General features: G+C 43.7%; 1 protein-coding gene across 1 annotated transcript in view; it reads right to left on the reverse strand.

Moving 5' to 3' along the window:
• The window catches only part of MYO3B (myosin IIIB), a 356539-nt gene that overhangs the window by 258689 nt on the left and 82612 nt on the right, over positions 1-15238 (reverse strand). The gene's annotated exons all lie outside the window — the stretch shown is intronic.

Below are 15238 nucleotides of genomic sequence, written 5' to 3' on the forward strand. Positions count from 1 at the left end.
TTACCATGGATGGAACCCACAAACTGGGTGTGTGCCCTGACAATAAATCGAACCTGCGACCTCTTGGTGTACAGGATGATGTTCCAATCAACTGTGCCACCCTGCCAGGGCAAGGCATTCATATAAAGAGAGAGGAAGGGAGAGGGAGAGAGAGATAGAAACATTAACGATGAGAGAGAATCATTGATCGGCTGCTCCATCCCTACTGGGGATGGAATCTGCAGCCCAGGCATGTGCCCTGACTGGGAATAGAACCATGACCTCCTGGTTCATAGGTCAACACTCAACCACTCAGCAACACCAGCCTGACGCTATCTTTGAGGGGGACCTAAGTTTTGCCACCCCCAAATATGCCTTTTGGGACATTGATTTTAAGCTTTATTAACAAGACTCAGAAAACCCTAATATGCAAATAAACCAAACTTGGCCCTTCTCCTTTTCCCATCTGGAGAATTCAGAGAGAAAAATCTGCTTAAAGGAAGGGAGCATCACCTTAGCATCATATTAGAACCTAAATGAGGCAGCAAAGGAAAAGCCTAGCAAAGCCTGTCTGTCGAACTTTCCTCTGTGTGCACCTGTTTCTGGGCGGCCCAGCAAACATTTGCTTGCCACATGTTTGCTCCTTCTTGCTACCTGTAAATCACCTGCTTTCTCCTTAAAACCCCAGACCCCTTCCCACTCTCCTTTGTCCAGTATGGCACAATGCCTCCTTGGGTCTCAGATTCTTATGGCACCCCCACATGTCCATCCATAATACATTTTGGACATTTTCTCTTTCTAATATGTCTCTGTTAATGTGATTATTAGCCCAGCTAGAAGAACGTAAAGGTGGGAGAAAAGTTTTGTGGGTTTTTTGTGCTCCCACATGTTAACTGTACATTTTTTCCTAGCCATAAATGAAAATAGGAACTCATGGACAAGCCAAGTTCATAAATGAAGAAAGTTACATTTCTGAACACCAGAAATTTGACTGTAAATCCATTACATGTGATCTTTGTTTTCACCTGGGTTTTAACTGCTTCCTAAAGCCATACGTTGCTCAGCTTCAATGGGTAGAAAAATAAGAGCAGTAAGAATAACCAGAAATAAAAACTGTATCAGATAATGTGATTGCAAACTGCCTCTCAATAACCATTCTCTTCTTGTTTCTTAAAATTTTTATTCTGGCATCATGCTGTCATATAAAGACTACATTTTCCTGACTTCCTTGCAGCTAAATGTGGCCATGTGACTGAGTTCTGGGCAATGATATATAACTAAAATTGTTCTATGGTGTTTCCAGAAAGTCTTTTTAAGAGAAAGGAGATATGCCATATTTCTCCTTCCCTCTTTCTGCTTTCTGGAGCATAGATGTGATGGCTGGAACTTGAGCAGCCATTTTGGACATGAGGTTAATGTGAAAATGAAAGTATAGCAAAGAATCTATATATATAAAACCCTAATATGCAAATAAACCAAATGGCAGAACAACCGGTTGCGTGGAACATGGCAGGCGTCGGCGGCAGAGCATGGAACATGGAGGGTGTTGGCTGCGGCAGGGTGGTGGAGCAGGTGAGCAGGGCACCAGACCAAGGTGGGGCACCAGTCGCTGTCATCGGGGTGAGCCTCTGCTGGTTACTGAAAATTCTTTGCTCCTTCACGCCACAGTTCTGCCTGGTGCTCACACCTACAGCCGGCACCAGAGCCGCCGCTTGCACCCGTTGCCGGCACCTGGCACCGGTCCTGATTGCTTGGCGCCATCAGCAGGTGTGAGCAGCGGCTGCCGGCCCCGATTGCCCCTCAGGGCTTCTCCACCTCCCCCTGCTCCTGAAGGGTGATTGGGGCAGCAGCTGCCGCTCACACCGCTGATGGTGCTGGCCCCGCTCACACCCGCTGCTGGTGCCGACCCCAATCACTCCACGCCATCAGCAGGTGTGAGCGGGACCGGCACCATCAGTGCATGGGAACAGCAGTGGTGGGAGTGGGGCTGCCAGCAGATAGGGGACCAGGGGCCGCGGCAGGAGGAACTGGGCGGGGGCACGGAGGATGGGCCGAGACCCACCCCTGTACACACTGCAGCCTTGGGGCCCACAGTTCCTTTCAAGGTGTATGAATTCGTGCACTGGGCCCCTAGTATAGATGGAGACTGTATTCCTGATGATACTGTAAAGCTGCCATACCAGTTCTAGACTACTTCCCCAGTCTTCCTTAAAGAAGAGAGAAATAAAATTTCATCTTCTTTAACCCACTCTTATAGGCAATTAATCCTAATTGAGCCCCAAATATTTCAGAGTATTATCCTATCACATAGAACACAATTTGATAAATGATATAATAGAAGCACAAGCACAAAATGCTGTGGAAACAGAACCAAGGGGGCAATTGATCCAATGTAGAGTGTCCAAAGAGTTTATAAGGAAGAAGAACTTGAGATGACACCTGAAGATTAGGTTGGATTTTTCAAGAAGGAGAGGGAAACTATTTCAGGCTTAGAAAACAACATGTAGGAAGTCACAGAAATAGTTTAAAAAGTCTGGTAGATCAAAGAATGTGAGTAATTTGGGGGGCTAGACTATATAGCCTTTTGAGTCTGGAGAGAGAGCAGGAGGCAAGGACGAGATGGGGAAAAAATGATAAGAGAGGAAGTATATGATTTCCCTGTACTGCATGATTATTTAATCATCCTTCAGATCACCTGACTCAAAGATGCAAAGGAGAATCATCCGTGTACTGAGCTAGAAAGAGTAGCAATTAAAGGTTGCCCTTCAGTTATTCTGGAGGCTTCCTCTTTATCTCATTCATTCTCTTCAACAAGCCTTCATCTTTACCTGTATTTTTTAAATAACAAAAGCACGGTCATGTAACTTTGGCTGCAACACTGGCTGTGCTGACCTGATCTTACTGACGCCAGCCTCTGAGGCTGCGCAGCCATGTCCTCCCAGCTCACCTGTGTGGCCCGTGTGGCATCCCTCAGTGAGCAGGTTGGCCCAGATCATCTCTACAGCCCATTCCAGCCCTTGAATTTTCTTTGCCCTTGTCAGGATTTCTGCTCTTTCTGTTCTCACTGAGGCCAGTTCCACAAAGAACTACTTAAGCAACTTACTGTCTAACAGACTTCATTCACCCCAAAGCAGTTAACCATGACCAAGAAGTCACTTGTAGACAAAGTGTACAGACTTGATTAAAACAACCCTAGTAGGCTTGACATTGGTCAGTGGAGCAAGAGGAACAGCCCTTCCCACAATTGGAGAATGACCTGGCAAGGGTCCACTGGAGAAATCGATGGCAAGTGTCCACTCTGGGGTAGAGAACACTGTGGCTTCCTGTTTTCAGTCTTTTTCTCAACAGGAACTAAGGACAGGGGCTACCATGTGTGTGTTGGTCGGAACCTCTGCAGCAGAGCACAGAGGAGAACAGCAGCGGATCACCACTCAGCACCAATGCCTGGAGGCTTCACACGAACCCCACACATCTTTTTGAAAGCTTGGCATTACAGGAACTTGGTTTTAGGGACTCTCATTTGACCTTGTAGATGCCTCATCTTTCCTGGAGTCCATCCATCATACTTAGATTCAGTAAATTGAGATCTTTGAAAGATCATTATCTGTGTGCAATGAAAACTAAAATAACAAAAACAAAACAAAAATACAGGAAAGAAAAGAAATTGAAGGTTTTAGAGTACAGTAGGTCCTCAGGTTACATCGGAGATCCATTCCTAGGGCGCATCGTAACGCGATTTTCACCGTAAGTCGGAACCCACCTACATAAGCACCTACGTCACTCACATGGAGCACATACACAGCAGGAATGAAGTGAAACAGTAAAAAAGAATTAAAAGAAAGGTAACAATTCCTGACCTTTACTTGTGGTAAATAAATAATAAAAGACATAAAGCACATACGTACATATGTTGAAATGACGGAACTTTTTTTTTTATATAAATAAATGGGAGATGGCAACGTAACCACAAAACGACATTCGTTGAGTTTGATATAACCTGAGGATTGTCTGTATATTGTCTGCAATGGCAATATAAATTCTAGTTCTCTCACCATCTAAGAAAACCACCAAATAGTAACAATGGTACCTTTTTGCCTTCTCTTAAAACTACAGATGCAAGCCACAACCCTGCCCAGAGGGCCTCTCTCTAAAAAGAGGTGAGATGCTTCATATTCAGTACAGTATATGGGAGTCAGGGCAGCTGCGATGCAGAGGCAGGCAGGTACCACTCGCTTATGTATGGATGCTGAGGGCCTCCAGGATGTGGGAATGGTGAGTGGCTGGAAGGCCGATGAATCTGAATGACCAGCTCTCAACATTACCAAGACACTGTAGAAAAGAGATTAGTCAGTGAAGGAAAAGGATTTGAGTTTTGCCTGCCTGAATTTTATTCCTGTGCTTTTGACCCAAAATTCAATTTTTATAAAGATCCCCTGCATGCAGATAGCATTAGGGCTATCGGAGGCTAGAAGCAAGGGGTGATGATAAAGATAAAGGGGTGATGACATAAAGTTAACCTTCTTCCCCCAAAGTGTATGTGGAGCAAAATAATTTGCTGAACAGCCAAACTGAATTCATCTTAGTTCCTGAAATAGAGAGAAAAAGATTGGACCAAGGTGGGCACCTGGCATCAGGACAGCCAATCCTCGTTTAATTTGGTGACTACAGCATGACTTAAAATAAGCTGGGTCAATCTGATTCTCTTTGGAAGGAATTTTTGCCACCTTGAACTGGAAAAAGCCAGAGAATGAGGCAGTTTAGTAATGGGAGCTGAAGCTGAGAGATGCATGATGACAGGACAGGCCACAGAGCATAAAGTGCAAGCTGAAATTTTAGGAAGCAGAAACTATGAGCAGGCAGAAAATCAGGAATGAGGAGAAAATGGGCCAGATCGAGTAGAAAGAAAGAAATGTGTCACAAGGCCCTGAGACCCCATGATGGGACACCATGTAGATGGGTACCTCTCCTGGAATATTATCGGCCCCAGCATTCTGTTCTCAGCCCAATTCTCCTCCCATTCTACTCATTAACTGAGGGCTCACTAGATGGCCAAGGCTTCCTGATTTGTACCTCCTGCCTTGATTTCTCCTCTGTTTTTTTGGCTGGTACATTTAACTACTCACTAGATTGTCCCATTTTTATTTCTCTGCAGCACCACAAAGTCAACATGTTCAAAACCAAAACCATCTTCCTCCCCTCAAGCTGCATCACCTGGCTGTTGGAGTCAGAAACTTAACCCACATCCAGCTGAAGAAGGCAGGATAATGGGCCCCTCAGAAAGTCCACATTCAATGCCCAGAACCTATGAACATGCTACCTTCCACGGCAAAGGGACTTTGCTGATATGATTGAAGTTAAGGACCTGGAGATGGAGAATTACCTGGATTAACTCAATTTAATGTCAAATCCTTTAAAGGAGAAGAGAGAGATAGAAAGAAAATAAAGAGGCAGGAGAGATTAAAAATATGAAAGAAACTCTACCCAAGAATGCAGGTAGCCTCTGGAAGATGGGAATGAGCCTCAGTTGATATACAGCAAGGAAATGGGACCCTAATTCTACAAATGCAAGGAAGAAAATCCTGCTAATCCTATATAATAAAAGGTTAATATGCAAATTGTCCCCTCAACCAGTTCTACTGTGAGTTCAACCAGGAGTTTGACCAGGGGGCAGGGCCGGCCCACCAACCACCTGATGCCCCTCCCCCTGGCTGGCCTGAATGGCCCTGATTGGGGTAGGCTGGCCAGACCCCACCTGTGCACGAATTTATGCACCGGGCCTCTAGTAACTTAAATAAAAAAGAAAGCCAGTTCTTACCTAGAGCCTCCAGAAAGGCCTATAGCACTGCTGACACCCTGATTTTAGCCCAGGGAGACCCATATCAGATTTTGAACTTACAGAACTGTTAAATAATAAATCTGTGCTGCTTTAAAATGCTAAATTTATGGTAATTTGTTAAGACAGCAATAGAAAATGAATATATCAATCAAGCACCAAGTCCTATAAATTCTATTTCCTTATTTCCTTTCTCAACACCCCATTCCCTCTTTGATATCCTAGTTCATTCACGTAACATCTCATACCCAGATTACTCCAGGAGCCTCCTTATTTTATTCCTTCTCTCTATCTTCATCTGTCTTTAATCCATCTTGCATTTGGCAGCTAGCTAGAATTTATTTGTAACATTCAAATCTGACATTGTTATTTCCCTGCTCAAAATTCTTCAGTAGATTCACACTGCCAACATGATAAAATCTCAACTCTTTTACATGAAGTACAAATGGCCTGTTTATCTACCCAATCTCATCTCAAACTCCTTCCCCATGTTCACAGTACTGTACTGCACGGTATCAACAGCTCCTAAAGCAGGTCCTGTTCTTTGGTGCCTCAGGACCTTTGCACATACTATATCTTCAGTTTAGAGCAGCGGTTTTCAACCTGTGGGTCGTGACCCCTTTGGCGGTAGAACGACCCTTTCACAGGGGTCACCTAAGACCATCCTGCATATCAGATATTTACATTATGATTCGTAACAGTAGCAACATTACAGTTATGAAGTAGCAACGAAAATAATTTTATGGTTGGGTCACAACATGAGGAACTGTATTTAAAGGGCCAGAAGGTTGAGAACCACTGGTTTAGAGTGTTCTCCTCAATTTATCTACCTGACAAGCTTCTCTTTATGCTTCATGAGTATCTTTAGTGCCCAGCATAGCAGCACTTAGCAAAGTTTTGCTGTATGACTACATGAATGGGTGAACACAAACATACATATATTGTAAGTAAGACCAGAAATGATTCCAAGACAAAATATGACTTGGTACCCAAAGTAGTATAAAATTAGACTATTAGGCTGTGAGGGCCAAGGCAAGCCATCATGGTTTCGAGGGCTCCTTTCAATATGAGCAAATTATGACTAAATTTTACAGAGCAAGCAGGGTTTGAGAAGAAAAGGAGTCTCCTTAGGCAGTGACTTGAGTTGGATTTGACAATATGTAAGCCTCATTCCTCTACTTTTGAACCCAAATGTTCTCAGGTCCCTGAACTTATTGGACCAAAATGAACAAATATATCATGACTTTAAACCTCACTGTGGACATTATCTGATGTCAGAATCATTATACATCCTATATAATAAAAGGCTAATATGCAAATTGACCGAAAGGTGGGGAACGACCGGTCACTATGACGCACACTGACCACGAGGGGGCAGACGCTCAATGCAAGAGCTGCCCTCTGGTGGTCAGTGTGCTCCCACAGGGGGAGTGCCGCTCAGTCAGAAGCTGGATTCAAGGCTGGCAAGCACAGCGGCGGTGGCAGGAGCCTCTCCCCGGGGGCTTCCAGACTGCGAGAGGGTGCAAGCCGGGCTAAGGGACCTCCCCGAGTGCACAATATTCATGCACCGGGCCTCTAGTATATATATATAATAAAAGTGTGATATGCTAATTAGATCGGGCCTCTGGTATAATAATAAAAGCGTAATATGATAATTAGACTGCACGTCCTTCCAGACAACCTTCTGGATGAAGCTGGGGCTGCAAGGGAAGCCCGGGTCTCAGGTGCCAGAGGGAAGCCGGTGCCGGCAGCCAGGGCACGGAAGGCCCACTCTTCTATGATTTTCGTGCATCAGGCCTCTAGTGTGTGTGTATATATATATTATATATATATTATATATAATAGTGGATTGGAGATAGAAGAGGATCAATACCAATAACTATCATGTTGTGTGCCTACTACAACCAACCTCCATGTCAAGTGCTTCACATACAAGTCAATGGAACACCACAACAATCCTATAAAATAGGTATTATTATTTCAGTTTCACCAGTGGGAAAAAATGAACTTAAAGAAAAAATTTTATTAAAAACTTCCAACAAAAAGTGGAAGTCAGGTTTTTAACTTAGGTATTTTTGTCTCCCAAGTCCATACACCTCACTGTTTTCTGTGTTTTATCCAATGAAAGAGTCTGTTACTTTGTAAGATGAATTAAGAGAACATATATGCAAAAAAATGACAGGAAGCCAATTAGCAAGCAACACCTCCAGAAGGTGCAAAATGAAGTCCTCAAACATTAAAACACGTTCACCAAGGAGAAGCTGAGTAAAAGATTTCTCAATGAAGCTGAGTTAATTAAGAAAGGCTTCTTGGAAGCTATGAATTTCAAGGTGGATCCTAAACAGAGGGGACATAAACCAGTTGATGAGGGGAGGAGGGTGTTAGGAAAGAAAAGATGAAATACAGAGAGGAGATATAAAGACTGAGGTATAATAATTAATGAATGATCATTAGCCTATAGTTAAACACCTGGGAGTGTGTTGAAAAGGTATTCTCTTTAATAAATAGAAGCAAAAAAGCAAGACATCTGAGCATAACGAAGCATTCTGAGAGTATTGATCACAGCGGTGGGGCTGCCATCTTGATCACAATCGGTAGATTCAGTAATGAGGTTGAATGGTGAGGTGTGTGCCTGTGTCTCTTCCCTCATTATTACCACTTAGCCACGGCCAAAGTTACCTTTCTCCCTAAATCACCTCCTACCTGCTCAAAAGTATTTAAAAATTCGAAATACTTATAACACAAGATTCCACCAGAATATAAAACAATTCCCCAATATAGGCCTGGCCAATGTGGCTCAGTGGTTGAACATCGACCTATGAACCAGGAGGTCACGGTTCGATTCTCAGTCAGGGCACTTGCCTGGTTGTGGGCTTGATCCCCAGTGGGGGCTGTGCAGGAGGCAACCAATTGATGATTCTCTCTCATCATCAATGTTTCTATCTCTCCCTTTCCCTTCCTCTCCAAAATCAATTTAAAAAGAAAAGAAAAGAAAGACTGTCCTAGCCAGTTTGGTTCAGTGGGTAGAGTGTTGGCCCATAGACTGAAGAGTGGCAGGTTGTATTCCAGTCAAGGCATGTACCTCAGTTGCAGGCTCCAACCCTGGCCCGGGTCAGAGCACCTGTGGGAGGCAACCAATCAGTGTGTCTCTCTCACATAAATTTTTCTCTCTCTCTCTGTCTCTCCCCCTCCCTTTCACTCTCTCTAAAAATCAATGGAAAAATATCCTTGGGTGAGGATAGACCCAAAAAATAAAAATTCCCACATACAGGAACATTAGAAAGCCAAAAACAAAATTCCTCTTCAATTCCACCCCTAATTTCCCTAATCAGTCTCTTCCCTATATCAGCATGACTTGTATTCTCTCAGACCTTTTTTTATGCATTTTAAATATTTGCTGTAAATATATAATATAGACTATTTTTGCTGTGCTATAAATATATATACTTGCTGTGCTATAAATACTGGGGTTGGCAAAAGTAGGTTGACACATGTGAGTAAATGAAAAGGAATTTATTCTTGGATTTTTTTTTATTGTATTTTCCATAAGAACAAGTATAAACCTACTTTTGTCCACCCCTCTATATAAGTGCAATATAAATTTTATAATATATTAGCTTTTATAATAAATTTATAGTTGGGGACAGTAGAAATGTGTTTATACACTACACATAAGTGTCCTGGTCCTAATTTTTTCCATTCTAAAGATCAACCCGTGCTACAATGTGGGCATATTATAGTTTGCATAGCCAACACCCATATTCAGGCTGTTTCTATTGTTTTTTTCACTATTAGAACATTGAGGATCCTGCGTTGTAACTCACATGCAGGAGAGCAGACACTGATTGCCTTGAGCTGGCCAGTGACACTTCCAAGCAGAGGAGGAAGTGACTGCCAAACAGCCCTGCAGCTTGTGAAGGGTGCCCTTGGGTCACCACTCCAGAGAACACACAGTGAATAGTAACCTTATGTTGTTCAGCTCCACCAGAGTCTGGCTTTGATCCCCTGCTGCTGGGTTCCATTCTGCCACTTGCAAGAATCTGCTACCTGGTCCTAATGGTGGGAATATCTGAGTAATTACCTTGACATATGGGGCACAGGCCAAGATTTACTCAAAACATACATATGGTATAATTCTGCTAAAGAGGAATCATTTGAAAAATTAAATAGTTGAAAATATTTCTTTAAAATCAGAAAACAGACATGAAGGTGACACAAGTCAGAATCACAGTGCTGTGCATGCACCCTCAGCAAGTGTAAAAGGTATGTCGAGGTTGGAAAAGACATTCACACTAAATGCTAATCCACCACAAAGGCATCTCCCAATCAGTGGAAGAGGTTTGCAGTAAGAACACTAGAGGCAGAGGTGTTTGGAAGGGAACAAATACAGAGAAGAAAAAGTATCTATTTTCCTTTGCTCTTTAAGTTCTCAATTGGAACCTCTGTAACAAAGGACAGATTAACAAGAGAAAAGCATACAAATTTATTTAATACTAGAGGCCTGGTGCACGAATTCATGCACACGGGTGGGGTCCCTAGGCCTGGCTGGCAATCAGGGCCGATCCGGGCCCATCTTGCCCAGTCCTTGGGGCCAATCAGGCCTGGCTGGTCAGCCGGGGAGAGGGACCATGGGAGGTTGGCCAGCCATAGGAGGTTGGCTGTGGGAGCACACTGACCACCAGGGAGCACTCCTGCATTCAGCGTCTGCCCCCCTGGTGGTCAGGGCGCATCATAGCGACCGGTCGACCAGTCGTTCAGTCTACTGGTTGTAATGGTTGCTTAGGCTTTTATATAGAGAGATTAGTTTTACATGACATGAGAGGCTTCATAAGGAAATGAAGACTCAAAGAAATGGTTCATCCTGAGTGTTTTATGCTAAGTTTGATGAAGAGTGGAGAGTTATGGGAAGGTGCAATGGGACAAAGAGTATGAGCTCAGTGTGGTAACTGGGGAAACTCAGCAAGGACTGTTCAGGCAGATTCCTCTCTGTGTCCATTATCTTGATCTGGGAAGATAAAGATGCTCCTCTCCTCTGGGTATCGAGAGGGCACCTCTCACAAGAGGGTTTTGTGGCCTGGCTCAGGAGAAGGCCAGGCAGTCCTTTCAGCACATGCCATTTCTCAAAATCCTTCAGCTTGAACTAGTCAATGTTCCAAGGTGTCATATCTGGAGATAGGATGCCCTGAACCATATCACAAAAATAAAATGAACCTAAGTCCCATCTCCGCCCTATAGCACCACTGTCTATAAAAGCATAGGTTTGATGATTAATGCCTATGAAAATTTATTCCACAATAACTAAAGAATTATTAAAAAAAACAATTAGAAAAGCCAAGATTTGTACTTAAATTTCAAGCTTGTTGATACCTCAGATTCTGATTCTTAATATCCTGATTTGATCCTGTCCCTTAAATAACACCATCTGCTATAATGATTAAAATGTGAAGTTACCACGTCAAATTATATGGCTTATCATAAACTCATCTCAATCATTAACCATCAGTAAGTGACAAGATGTTCACTTTCTCTGGCTTTTCAGCACAGCGAGGATCTGTTTCAAAAGTCATCTCAGAATCTCAATATCACATTATGTTTCCTGTGTCAGGTGTTATTACCTATGCCTGAGATGGGGAGTATTACGAAGCTTTATCAATCCTTAGCCGCTACACCATTTCAAATGTTCACAAAAGGGCCCTGGATGGGTGTCTCAGCTGGTTGGAGTATCGCCCAGTACAGCAAAAGGTTGTGGGTTCAATTCTTGGTCGGGGCACCATGTATAAGAGGCAACAAATCAATGTTTCTCACATCGATGTTTCTCTCTCTCTCCCTCCTCTCTCTCTAAAACCAATAAACATATCCTCTTGTGAGGATAAAATAATATAAAAATGTTCACAAAAGGCATGAGTCGTGTTTTTGAGACTGGGGTAGGGCATGCAATGAGAATAGAGCCGCAGTTGTCTAATTACTCACCTCACTAACTATAAATAAGAAGTTTTCTTACAGACCCTGGGAAACTGGAGGATGAAACAAGGCTGTAAAAAGATAAGATGCCTCAATGGGTCCATTACTCAGAAAGGAAATACATTTTGAGAACAGACCAAGGACAGGACACGCTTTGATTTGGTTGCTGTGCCTGGACCCTGACCCCCTCCAGGAGTTTTTCTCAGGACCATTCTCCAATCCCAGGAACGGGCTGAATTTGTGATCAGACTTTGAGCTCCTGGAGGCCGGACTGCAGACTCTACCCTCCCCTTTCCATGTTATACTTGTAGCTCATAACTGCACGTAGCTATCTTCTCCCTCATGTGTATATAACCAGCCAAATGGCAAGGGGGGTCCGAGCAGATTTTTGTGGGTGACTGACTGCTCTCCCATACTGCCGGCAGTATTGGAATAAACGCTCATATGATTCAACCCCTGTCTCTGCTTAATTGGCTCAAGTGGTGACAGGCAGCCCCGACTCCTTGGATGTCCGGTTACATTTTCTTTCTCTCTGAAGCACATTGGAGTACATTTCCTTCCACTGTGCTCTCCTTATGCAAACACACAGGATACATAAGTAACTCAGCCATGCACGCAGAGTGCAAGAGAAAGTCAAGGACAATAGAAGGCTATGTCAATAGAAATGATGGAGGGGAGAAGTGGTGTGTGGCCCACAGTCTGAGCCAATGTGGTCATTTGCTGACACCCGTTCTTCAATTTCCTCCTTCAACAAGAACTCAGCAATACCATCCAACCCAACTGTTAATGTCCAATGTGCCAGGGAAGTAGACCTTGCCCAAGGGCTGGCTCATGATCCTTCTCCTTCATGGGCCTTCATGCACAGAGTGGAAGCCACAAGACTGTTCTTTTTCACACAGAGTTTTAAATGCATGATTTGTTAATTCTTGATTTGAAAGAGAGGTGTTTCAAATAGATTTCATTGTTTTCTAAATTTTTTTTATTGTCAAATTCTGAACTGTTTATGTGGGTTCTATGGCATTGTAGTCCTTGAAGATGACCATTATGGTGTAACAGTATTTCGGAGATACAGAATCACACACCAATTATGTTAGCATTTTAAGAAAAATAGCTTTATATGATGTTGGAGGGGGCAAGGGGATTGGCAAAGCTAAAGAGTACGTGCTAGACATGCTGCACTTTCTCATTTTTCTGGTGGTAGGTGGTTTTAAAATGTTTTATATGAAAATCATTGGGGTGTTGGGGAGGGTAGTGGGGACAATATAAAGTAGGACTTCTCCCTGCCTGGGTTGTGAACTAATTGAGAAATAAGATAAAGAAGTCAGTAGACTGGGTCCAAAAATAACACCTATATTACTGATAGAGCTGATCTTGGAGAATGTGGTTTCATCTGCAGGGAACAGGCTTTCTAAATCTGAAAGACAGACTTATCTGGCCAGTCTTGGGTCTGGCTGACTCCCAAGAGAAAAGGAGAAGGGAAAGAGCTCTGATATGCAGGCCCAGTGTCTCCCCAAACTCACAATTAGCATAACGTCACTTCTGATCCTCTAGGATCTATCAATTTGGGTCCGACCAGCAGACAGGGAAAAGACACCAGTAATCTGAACAGGGAAAACTTAATATAAAGATTTATTGACTAGTAATAGGGGATTAGATACTGGGGAATAAAGAGAACTCTAACAATACAGGAAGAACAGATACTGGGAGCAGCTACTCCCTCTGGCTGAGACAGAATGCCGTGGAAAAAAACTAATTTGGAAGAACCCCTGCCCCCAGACCCGAGGCTGAGACTCAGACCTCATCGGAAAGGATGTAACCAAGGGTCATGGGTGTGATGTTCTCTGATGAGACAAGCCAGGGCTGGAAAACAGGAAATCACCTGCCGGGCTGCCTTTGCAACTCACAGGAAGCTGCCCACCGAGTGCTGGTAAAACTCTCTGGAGGGTGAGCACCACCGGGTGTCCCAAATGCCTCTGATAGCCAAAGTCCACAGGAGCAAGGTTTCAGAAAGGACGCTGAAACCAGGAGGGCCCTTACCTCCGGCAGTGGCCCTCCACTGCCCTCTACTGACGAAACTTACATCTGCACATGGCAAAGGAGAAATGTTTAGAGTCCACTCCAGGATCACAAAGCAGAGCACAAAAGGGGAGATTCTGAGCTGAAAGGCACTAAATAGATCAATGGCACAGGAAAGAAGTGAGTGAGAAAACACAGAGATGCTAAGAGTGTTAAAATGTCCCCCCCTCCCCCTCTCTCTTTTAAAACGAAACACCATATTTTAACAAATTTCTATGTCAGGCTTGCAATGGACAACTTCCAGCTATCATCAACTGAATGAGTCCAGTCTCCTATGACATTAGGATACTTATGAGGTTATCATGAGATAACAGTTGCCTTCTTCCCCCACTTAGAAAATCTGTTTTGTCATGGTGCGTGAGATGTCCTCATTAAGACTCACTGCTTTCTACCCCAGAAGGTCCCCATTGAAATGGGAATGTGCTTTATTGGATAAAACTTTACTTGGGCCGAAACCGGTTTGGCTCAGTGGATAGAGCGTCGGCCTGCGGACTGAAAGGTCCCAGGTTCAATTCCGGTCAAGGGCATGTACCTTAGTTGCGGGCACATCCCCAGTGGGAGATGTGCAGGAGGCAGCTGATTGATGTTTCTCTCTCATCGATGTTTCTAACTCTCTATCTCTCTCCCTTCCTCTCTGTAAAAAATCAATAAAATATATTTTTTAAAAAACTTTACTTGGGATAAACGGCAGGCAAGAACAGAAACTTAGAAAAGGGGACCCAGAAGAAGGACCAGTGAGGGGACAGGACCACAAACACAGACTTAATCTCTTTGTGGTTTTCCATTTCGATGGCTCCTACTTCATGTGAGCTGAAACAGTGAAGCCAGGCAGCAGACGCCTCTTCTCACTCTTTCCTGTCTATCTCTAAGATTTCTCCCAGAATTGAAAAGAAAAGAAATCCATGGAAGTCGGCGTAGTTCAAAACTCTTGCCAGGATCATGGCCACAGAAGGGGAACTCCTTTTCCTTCTGGACCCCTGCCCCACAGCCAGCAGTGCCAGGCCCAGAGTTGGCTGAGGGGAGCTGATAATGGCTCTTACCCCTATTCTCCCAAGCCCAGTTGGGAACCCACGACTTTCCCACAAGCTGGACCATTTTGTGAAGTAGAATGGGCTTTATTATTTCTGGGATCTGAATCCTCAATTTTCTTGAGAGCTTATTATGTGTAAGGACTGTGTTAAGAATTCACTCATTTAATCCTCACATGCACTCTGTGAGGAAGGTTATACAATTCCCTGTTTTAGAGTTAGAGAACCAAGGCTTAGAGAAATTCAGAAGCCGTAATACTGTGGCTTCCAATGCAGGCAGCCTGATCTGAACAGCAAAATTGTAACCGGCGCACTATCCTGCTTCCCCGCTTGGGAATCCCTCTTGGTAAATCAGAACCAC

This window comes from Myotis yumanensis, unplaced genomic scaffold, assembly GCF_028538775.1.
Source record: "Myotis yumanensis isolate MYYU_CA2020_CCGP unplaced genomic scaffold, mMyoYum1.0.hap1 SCAF_8, whole genome shotgun sequence".
NCBI lineage: Eukaryota > Metazoa > Chordata > Mammalia > Chiroptera > Vespertilionidae > Myotis > Myotis yumanensis.